The 10,038-nt window shown below is 30.5% G+C and overlaps 1 long non-coding RNA gene across 1 annotated transcript; it reads left to right on the top strand.

Moving 5' to 3' along the window:
• Positions 1-7,650: 7,650 nt before the first annotated feature.
• Positions 7,651-8,252, top strand: LOC142225276 (uncharacterized). Its single transcript, XR_012719221.1, has 3 exons — positions 7,651-7,740; positions 7,826-7,924; positions 8,008-8,252. It is a non-coding gene; the product is annotated as an uncharacterized LOC142225276 (long non-coding RNA).
• Positions 8,253-10,038: the final 1,786 nt, after the last annotated feature.

Raw genomic sequence — 10,038 nt, 5'->3', positions numbered from 1 at the left:
AAAAAGAAATATTTAAAGGAAAATTTATTTTCACATTAATTAGAATATATGGTGGAATTTGTTTCGTGACAAAAAAAGAAGAAAATTGAAATCAAGATTATTTTTATGGTGGCGAAAATTCTCTAAAAAAAAAGAAAATCCTAAAATTGCATGATGTATGAAATATATAAAGAATCCTAAAAAATTCTAAGAAACGAGTAGTGAGTGTTTTAAGCGTTCAAATACCAGGCATGAAAAAGCGAAAAAATGTATAACTATTTTAAGTACCAAAGTATTTTGGTAATATCCTAACTTGAAAGTCACCGACACCAACTACGACGACCACCATCAAGTGTTTGCTCGCCATCAAAGCATATTGAATTTCCTAGGAAAAGCATTTGAAATTTTCCAAAAAAAAAAAAAATGAAATGAAATCTCTTTGTGAATGAAGTCGTCTCAGTTTCAGTCTCGCATAGTGGCTGGAAATGTGTGCTAAAAATTGATTTTGTATTCACAAGTGATGCCACAAAAGAAGTGAGTGTGAGTGTTCGGAATTGAGTGCGTGAGTGAGGTGAATGAGTGAGCGAGGAGGAGTGACTGCTACTACTACTACTGCCGCTGCTGTTGTGTTGTGAGTTTACGTTTGCCAAACAGGCCTTAGTGTCACAGTGCTGCTGACCCACTACCAACCGATGAGGGTGAGTGTGTGAAGAGAATACAAATGTTTGTCTCTATGTTCTCTATATGCCCTCTTTTTTCCCATTACTTTACGCGAAGAGTGTATACCCCCCTATGCTCCAATAAGAACAACAAAAACGACGAAAGCAAACAAAAAAGGCTGATTGAAGCCTAAAATCCCATTCATATACACTTTTAATAATCATGGTTGTTGGCTGTGTAGTTAGTGACGATGGTGTGGTGTGGTGAGGAGCTTTTTTTTTGTATAACAGCCTCTTAACTGTTTTGGTCTAATGCCTGGCGCTGGCAATTTTTGAGTCACTGTTACAAATGTTCCTCTTACCCTCACAGTTACTAGCGCACAATGGGTCTTAAGAGAGGGAACTCAAACTCAAAAATATAGCCAGTGTTTGATTTTAAGATGGGGAAACTAATCATGTGAATTCAACAATGTCTCTAAAGAGTAGATTTGGATTTGCATTAGTTGCATTAGTGTAGTAACAAATCGAAATAATAAAAAAATAAGATTAAGGGATTAAGGAATAAGTCTTGTACACGCAGAGAAGGAATATGATAACCTCAAACATGTTTCAACAGCAAAATATTATTTTTGGATGATGCTCACCATTGCTGCAATGTGGATCCCCTATTCCTTGATCTTCGACATCAGTAAGAATCTTCCTCTCTGAAATCATCTAATTATTGAGTTTATTGTTCGTAATGAACAACTTTTTCCATGAAAGATTTTCGAAATGCTTAAATACGAGTATTCCGAATTTTTAAAGGTCGAAAGATCGACACTTTTGTTTCTCATTATAACCGAGAGGACAATGCATCAAAACACACATTGATTTCGATGATAGATTTATTGAGAAAAATAGGAATAGTGCCATAGAAAAATATTGCCATAGACTCATAACTCATAAAAGAGTTGAAAAATTTCAAAAAGTTGGGGTTTTCACAAAATTTAAAAACGTTAATAGGCGATTTTACGGTATAAGTTATTTTTCCCAATTATTGATAGATTATTGTACCCACTGTGCAGTTCAACAAAAAAAGGTAAATTTTTTACTGTCTTGTACATTGGTAGAATTCTTCACGTGTTGGTAGATTGTGCAAAATATACCTCTTCATCTACGAGGTACATCAATTTTCTATAGAAATACAGTTTTAACCAACTTTTGTATAATCATAAAATTTTGACACAATTTTCTAAAGAAATAAAATTTCGAACAACTTTTGTATAATAATAAAATTTTCACAACATATTCTATAAAAATAAAAATTGACCAACTATTCTACAGAAATAGTATTTTGACAACATTTTCCATAGAAATAACATTTTGGCAAAATTTTGCATGAAAATAAAAATTTGACAAAATTTTTCAGAGAAATAAAAATCTGACAAAATTGTTAACAAAAATAAAATTTTGACAACTTTTTCCATAGAAATCACATTTTGACAAAATTTTCTATAGAAATACAATTTTGACTAAATTTTCTAAAGAAATAAAATTTGACAAAATTTGTTAAAGAAATAAAATTTGACAAAATTTTCTATAGAAAAAGATGTTGACAAAATTTTTCACAAAAATTAAATTTTGACAAAATCATCTATCGAACAAAAATTTTGACAAATTTTTCTATAGAAATAAAATGTTGACAAAATTTTCTATAGATATAAAATGTTAACAAAATTTTCTATAGAAATACAATTTTGACTAAAATTTCTATAGAAATATAATTTGGACAAAATTTCCTATATAAATAAAATTTTGACCAAATTTTCTATAAAACAAGTAAGTAATGTCTAAAGTCGGGAGGGGCCGGCTATATTATACCCTTCACCCATATGTAGGCCAAAATTTGTATTACCATCTCAACTACTTCACATTTGCTGGAAGTTATATAAAGGAGAAATTTTTTTTACTTCTACAAAATCTCTAGAATAAAAATTTAAATCGGCTAACGCTATCCAGTTAATTGGAGGAAATTTCCATTGAAAATGGGTCTAAAATGTGTAACAGTCTACCATATTTCCCCAACTCTGGTGTACGTATATATGGGAGCTATATATAATCTGAACCGATTTTGACTAAATTTGACATGTATAGTTAGAGAAGGAATATGATAACCTCAAACATGTTTCAACAGCAAAATATTATTTTTGGATGATGCTCACCATTGCTGCAATGTGGATCCCCTATTCCTTGATCTTCGACATCAGTAAGAAACTTCCTCTCTGAAATCATCTAATTATTGAGTTTATTGTTCGTAATGAACAACTTTTTCCATGAAAGATTTTCGAAATGCTTAAATACGAGTATTCCGAATTTTTAAAGGTCGAAAGATCGACACTTTTGTTTCTCATTATAACCGAGAGGACAATGCATCAAAACACACATTGATTTCGATGATAGATTTATTGAGAAAAATAGGAATAGTGCCATAGAAAAATATTGCCATAGACTCATAACTCATAAAAGAGTTGAAAAATTTCAAAAAGTTGGGGTTTTCACAAAATTTAAAAACGTTAATAGGCGATTTTACGGTATAAGTTATTTTTCCCAATTATTGATAGATTATTGTACCCACTGTGCAGTTCAACAAAAAAAGGTAAATTTTTTACTGTCTTGTACATTGGTAGAATTCTTCACGTGTTGGTAGATTGTGCAAAATATACCTCTTCATCTACGAGGTACATCAATTTTCTATAGAAATACAATTTTGACCAACTTTTGTATAATCATAAAATTTTGACAAAATTTTCTAAAGAAATAAAATTTTGAACAACTTTTGTATAATAATAAAATTTTCACAACATATTCTATAAAAATAAAAATTGACCAACTTTTCTATAGAAATAGTATTTTGACAATATTTTCCATAGAAATAACATTTTGGCAAAATTTTGCATGAAAATAAAAATTTGACAAAATTTTTCAGAGAAATAAAAATTTGACAAAATTGTTAACAAAAATAAAATTTTGACAACTTTTTCCATAGAAATCACATTTTGACAAAATTTTCTATAGAAATACAATTTTGACTAAATTTTCTAAAGAAATAAAATTTGACAAAATTTGTTAAAGAAATAAAATTTGACAAAATTTTCTATAGAAAAAGATGTTGACAAAATTTTTCACAAAAATTAAATTTTAACAAAATCATCTATCGAACAAAAATTTTGACAAATTTTTCTATAGAAATAAAATGTTGACAAAATTTTCTATAGATATAAAATGTTAACAAAATTTTCTATAGAAATGCAATTTTGACTAAAATTTCTATAGAAATATAATTTGGACAAAATTTCCTATATAAATAAAATTTTGACCAAATTTTCTATAAAACAAGTAAGTAATGTCTAAAGTCGGGAGGGGCCGGCTATATTATACCCTTCACCCATATGTAGGCCAAAATTTGTATTACCATCTCAACTACTTCACATTTGATGGAAGTTATATAAAGGAGATTTTTTTTTTACTTCTACAAAATCTCTAGAATAAAAATTTAAATCGGCTAACGCTATCCAGTTAATTGGAGGAAATTTCCATTGAAAATGGGTCTAAAATGTGTAACAGTCTACCATATTTCCCCAACTCTGGTGTACGTATATATGGGAGATATATATAATCTGAACCGATTTTGACTAAATTTGACATGTATAGTTAGAATAATAATTCTGCTATCTATGCGAAATTTCACGTAAATGGGAGTATAACTTTGGCCCCCTGGTCATATGAGTGCAAATCGGACGGAAGATACATATGGGAACCATATCTAAATCTGAACCGATTTCAACCAAATTCGGCACAATTACCTATACTACTAAACGTACTCCTTGTGCGAAATTTGAAGCAAATCACGGCAAAACCCTGGATTTTGAGGCCATATAAGTTCAAATCGGACGAAAGATATATATGGGAGCTATATCTATATCTAAATCTGAATCGATTTTGACCATATTTGGCACATATAATAGTATCGTTAAAAGTACCGCTTGTGCAAAATTCGAAGTAAGTCAGGGCAAAACTATGGCTTTTGAGACCATATAAGTCCAAATCGGGCGAAAGATATATATGTCAGCTATATCTAAATCTGAACCGATTTTAACAAAATTTGACACACTTAACGATACTATTAAACGTACCCCTTGTTCAAAATTTAAAGCCTCTGTGGTCATATGAGTCCAAATCGGACGAAAGATATATATGGGAGTTATATCTAAATCTGAACCGATTTGCCTGATATTTTGCAAGATTTTCGAGATTCATAAAAATAAGCACGCTAACTATGACCAAATCGGAGATAAATATATATGGCAGCTATATCTAAATCTGAACCGATTTTTTCCAAAACCAATAGCGATTGTCCCTGTCCCAAGAAACGGCCCTAGGACGATCGAACTTAATTTGCGAGCTGTACTTTGTGCACAAAATTACATATACAGACAGACGGACGGACAGACAGACGGACCTCGCTAAATCGACTCAGAATTTAATTCTAAGCCGATCGGTATATTAAAGATGGGTCTATGACCACTATTTCTTGGCATTACATACAAATGCACAAACTTATTATACCCTGTACCACAGTAGCGGTGAAGGGTATAAATATAATTTTTATAGCATTGTCCAAAATTGTTCATAAAATAACATTTTGACAAAATTGTTCATAAAAATTTGACAAAATTTTTCACAAACATTAAATTTTGACAAAATCTATATATATAAAATTCAAATTATGTTTGTTTATTTGTTTGTTTGTTTATTTGTATGTTCCGGGTTGGTGCGAAAACGGCTGAACCGATTTACTTGAAACTTTCAGAGATCGTGGGGGGCACTCATGTGCTGAAAATAGGGTACCTCATTTTTTGACATATGGTCGCGGAGAGGAACCTCCCCTTTGTCCGACTTTTTGAAAATTAGACCAAAGTTGACCGATTTGCTTGAAATTTTCATTGAAGATTGGTGTTGGCATCTAGACAAAGATCCGCTACTTTTTATTTCGATATTTGGCGGCGGAGGGGGGCCTCCCCTTTGTTCGACTTTTTTAAAGTACTGTGAAAAAGCTAAAATTCTCTAAATTATCTTAGATTTACAGAAAACATGTGGTGAGGTTATGGAATTAATATGGGGTACCTGATGATTTCATATGTGGATGGGGAGGGGGACCTCCCCCTTGCCCTACTTTTTGAAACTTGGAACAAACTTATGCGAAACAATTAAACTTTACCGAGTTACTTGAGGACTGGGGAGAGGTTACGATATTAATAGTTGATACCTGATTTTGTGATATTTGGATGGAAGAGAGGCCGCCCCTTTAGGCTTATAATTTGTTTGACATTTTTTGGGACGTTTACAAAAGATACGCTACATCACTTTTCGATATTTGGTCGGGGAGGAGGTCCTCCTCTAAAACTGCAAAAAAATTAAGTTTTCTTGAAATTTACAAAAGCAGTGGGGGAACGTTATGAACGAAGAGGCAACCTTCCTTGCCCCACACTTGAACACAGAAAAAAAAGTGTCTTGTAAATTTAAGGACCATTTTAACTTCCACATAGTTCAACAAATTTACTCTAATATAGTTCATTTTTCGTAACCACAACGAAAATTAACTTAGCTAAAGGAAAACTTATAAAAATTCAGTAAATGTTTTTTAGTTCACTAACTACGAAATGGGAAGGATTTTTCCTTAAATAAATTTCCAACACAGTAGTTAATGCATCGTTGATTCTATTATAAATATACATGGGCAATATAAAAATCTTACTACGAAATGTGGACAATTTACTAAGAAAAAATTTTGTATGGAAAAAAAAATTTTGTAGTAAAAATTAACTTAACGACATTACCGATTCGTACGATGGCTACCTACAGATTATTTCCCTTTTTACTATATGTTGGAGTGTTTTTACTCACATTGAAAATTTTAGATAAAGTAGAATAAAAAGTAGTTAATATAATCCTTGACGGGTGTATATAATTTTATATAGATTCCTCATAGATTTGGTATATATTTAACCTTAACTTATAGATAGAATTCCAACTAATCAATAAACGTGCTACTGGAAAATGTGAGTGCATCATGTGAGGGAGTTTTTAGAGACATTTTGTGTATATCTCGTATGATTGTTTGTGTTTGTTATTGCGTCATTTATGCTGTTGTTGGTTGTTTTGATTCTAGAGACAATGGAATGTTCCTTGTGTGTTGTTGGTATCTTTTGTGGTGAGAATTGTTTTCTTGCAATAGCGAGATCAGAAAGGGATCGTGTGTGTGTGTGGAGTTGTTTTTCTTTACGGCAGCTATGTATCCGTTATGACTATTTGTGTCTTTGAGTTTTATTGTTGCATTCAGTTATGTTGATGCATTTATGAAGTGCACACGTGGATTTAATTTTGCAAAATTGTACGTGCGGTATTGGTGTTTATTAATGAAAATACATTTATTCGAAACATTTTAGAAACTGAGAAGTGAATGTGATGTTACAGAAATCAAAAACACTTTTTATTGATTAAAAAAAAAAGCAAATAATAGATTAAGGAACTGTATATTTCGGTTAATAGTTTAAAATTAGTGCGGATTTTTAATTGATTTACATAAAAAATATACAACATGAGTGGTAATAGCATGATCTATATTTATTCCACATCTGGATCACAGGTTGGAGTCTATTTTTTGGAATCTATTTTGTTTATGTTACAGCAATTCCTACAGGTGAGTACTAAGTTCGAGTTTAGCCGCTAAAATTAAAAATAAATCACTAAGAAAATTATAAAATTGTACGTCTTCGATACAAATTTAAATATAACTTGATGGAGAATAGCCCAAACCAAGTTTTTTATAAAGATTATTTTTTTAATGGATTATTAAAGAAAACTTGTCATGAAAATTGCGATTTTAGCCTCTAAACTCGAACTTAATGTCCAACTTAAATACTAAATGCTATACTGACAAGTGGAAATTATGTCTAATTTTATAATATTTTTTAGTTCAAATATATTCTGAGAATAATTTCAAAAACGTCCCGTTAGTCCATGGATATGATTCCAATACCTACAGGATGGATTTTTCAATGTGGTAAGTTTTTCTATAAACGGTATTTTGTCCGTTTTTAATAAAACCAACATTTCAATTTATTAAAAATAATTTTTTTCACTTGCAGTTAGACAGGTCTTGTAATGGTAATTTTTTGAATATTCTTACTGTTTAATGCTAATTAAGCTGATATCCTTATTGGCTCTAAGAAATACTCTTGAAAACCGTAAGTTAAAAATCAATATGAACGATAGAATTAATTAATTAATAATATTTTTTCTTATATTTTGTATAACTTTGCAATTTCAGATGTTTAAAAGACAAATCCGCCCAACAAAAGTTAGCCAAAATCGATTAAATTGGACAATTCAATTGAATATAGCAACTTATGCCACATATATCTTTCATATGGATAGAAAACATGGAAATTTAAATTAATTACTTTAGTCCTATTAACATAGAATATTACTCTTTTGAAGAAGCAATTACTAACTACCGACAAGTAACTGCATCCAACGTACGAATAAAAATATTTCCTTTGTTGTATATCATAAGCCATAGTTTTGTGTAATATTATAAATTTTTTTTGAAATAAAATACTGGTGGTTATAGAAAATTGACTTGCTTTGTACGAAAAATTTCTTAGTTGTATAGAGGCTTGTTGTACCTTTGATTCCTCAATTTCTCTACTTTTTTGAAAATTATACTGACAAACAGTTTATTTAAAACCAATTTCTTAATACAGGTTTCCCAAAAAATTGTTCATTTTTCTGGATAGCAGGAATATTTTGAATGAGTTTAAGTATATTCTTCCCACACCATAGTAATAATGAACTAAAATACGATGCAATACATGAACTAATTTATAAGAAAATCATGAACTTATCTAGATAAAAAAAATCTTTGGCGCCAAATCATGGTCATTCTTACTATGGGTTAGTTCATTTTTCATAAAAAATAGTAAACTTTTTTTTCGGTGAAGGAAAGTTTTAAGAATTTCCTGGGAAGGTTGGGGGTGCTATTCACTACGGTGTTTGTCGATATTGTATCGGGGAAAGTGACGTCCCTTTAAAACAATAGAGCAAAATTTAAACATTGCCGATCTACTTGAAATTTACAGGGAACGTGGGAGGAGGTGATTAAATTTATACATGATTTTTAAATTGGTATATGATTTTTCGATATCTGGTTGGGGAAGGGAAAATTGAAATAAACTTTGTCGATTTACTTCGATAGAATTTATAGGGACCATTGAGTAGTTGCGAAATTAATATAGGGTACGTGATAGTCCGATATCAGGTCGGAGTGGTGCGAAGGTGGGGAGAAGGTGCCCTTTTGTCCGTTTTTTTTTCTTAAATTGAAAGTAGAGGGTTGTCCATAAATGGGAACTCGGTACATAATTTTATGATTTTTGCACAGGCTTCTGCCAGACTTCTTTTTAGTAAAGAACTTAAATTTACATGAAATTGGTAGCCAACGTAGAGGGTACATCATTTTCCAACATTTTAGCAAATGTTAATGTGGTCAAATTTTTTACTACGTTTGCTTTTTCCGATTTATTGGATAAAATAGTGCTTAATTTTCAGATTTGTTGAGGAAAAGGATACCTTTCCTTGACAAACCACACTTAAAATTCACAAGAAATATAGAAGATTGTCCAACTACTTGAATACAGAACATTATTAAAAACATTTGGAGGAAAGGGTACACTCTCTCCCGCCGTATTTGTACCTATAAACGAAAAATCAAGTAGTCCGATTTGTTTAAAAGAATTCAAATCTTTTCGAATTTGTTTTCAGCACGAAGGATATAGTTGACTAAGTTAACGCATATTGTTCCTCCAAATACGCTTCGGAAGGCGCAGCGAAGCGGGCCGGGTTACGCTAGTTTTATATATAAATACAATTTTGACAAAATATACTATAGAAATAAAATTTTGACAAAAGTTACTATAGAAATAAAATTTTGACAAAATTTTTTATCGAAATAGCATTTTGACGGAATTTTCTAAAGAAATAAAATTTTGACAACATTTCCTATAGAAATACAATTTTGAAAAAAAAACTATAGAAGTAGTATTTTGACATTTTCCATAGAAATAACATCTTGACAAAATTTTTCACAAACAAAAAAAAATTGTGACAACATTTTCCATAGAAATCACATTTTGACAAAATTTTCTATAGAAATAAAATTTTGACAAAATTTCCTAAAGAAATTTAATTTTTTCACAAAAACTTAATTTTGACAAAAGTTTTCATAAAAATAAAATTTTGACAAAATCTATAGAAATAAAATGTTGACAGAATTTTCTATAGAAAAAAAAATTTGAAAAAATCT

Source organism: Haematobia irritans, chromosome 2, assembly GCF_050003625.1.
Source record: "Haematobia irritans isolate KBUSLIRL chromosome 2, ASM5000362v1, whole genome shotgun sequence".
Taxonomy (NCBI): domain Eukaryota; kingdom Metazoa; phylum Arthropoda; class Insecta; order Diptera; family Muscidae; genus Haematobia; species Haematobia irritans.
Note: the sequence above shows the minus strand (reverse complement) of the source record. Positions and strands in the feature narration are given on the sequence as shown.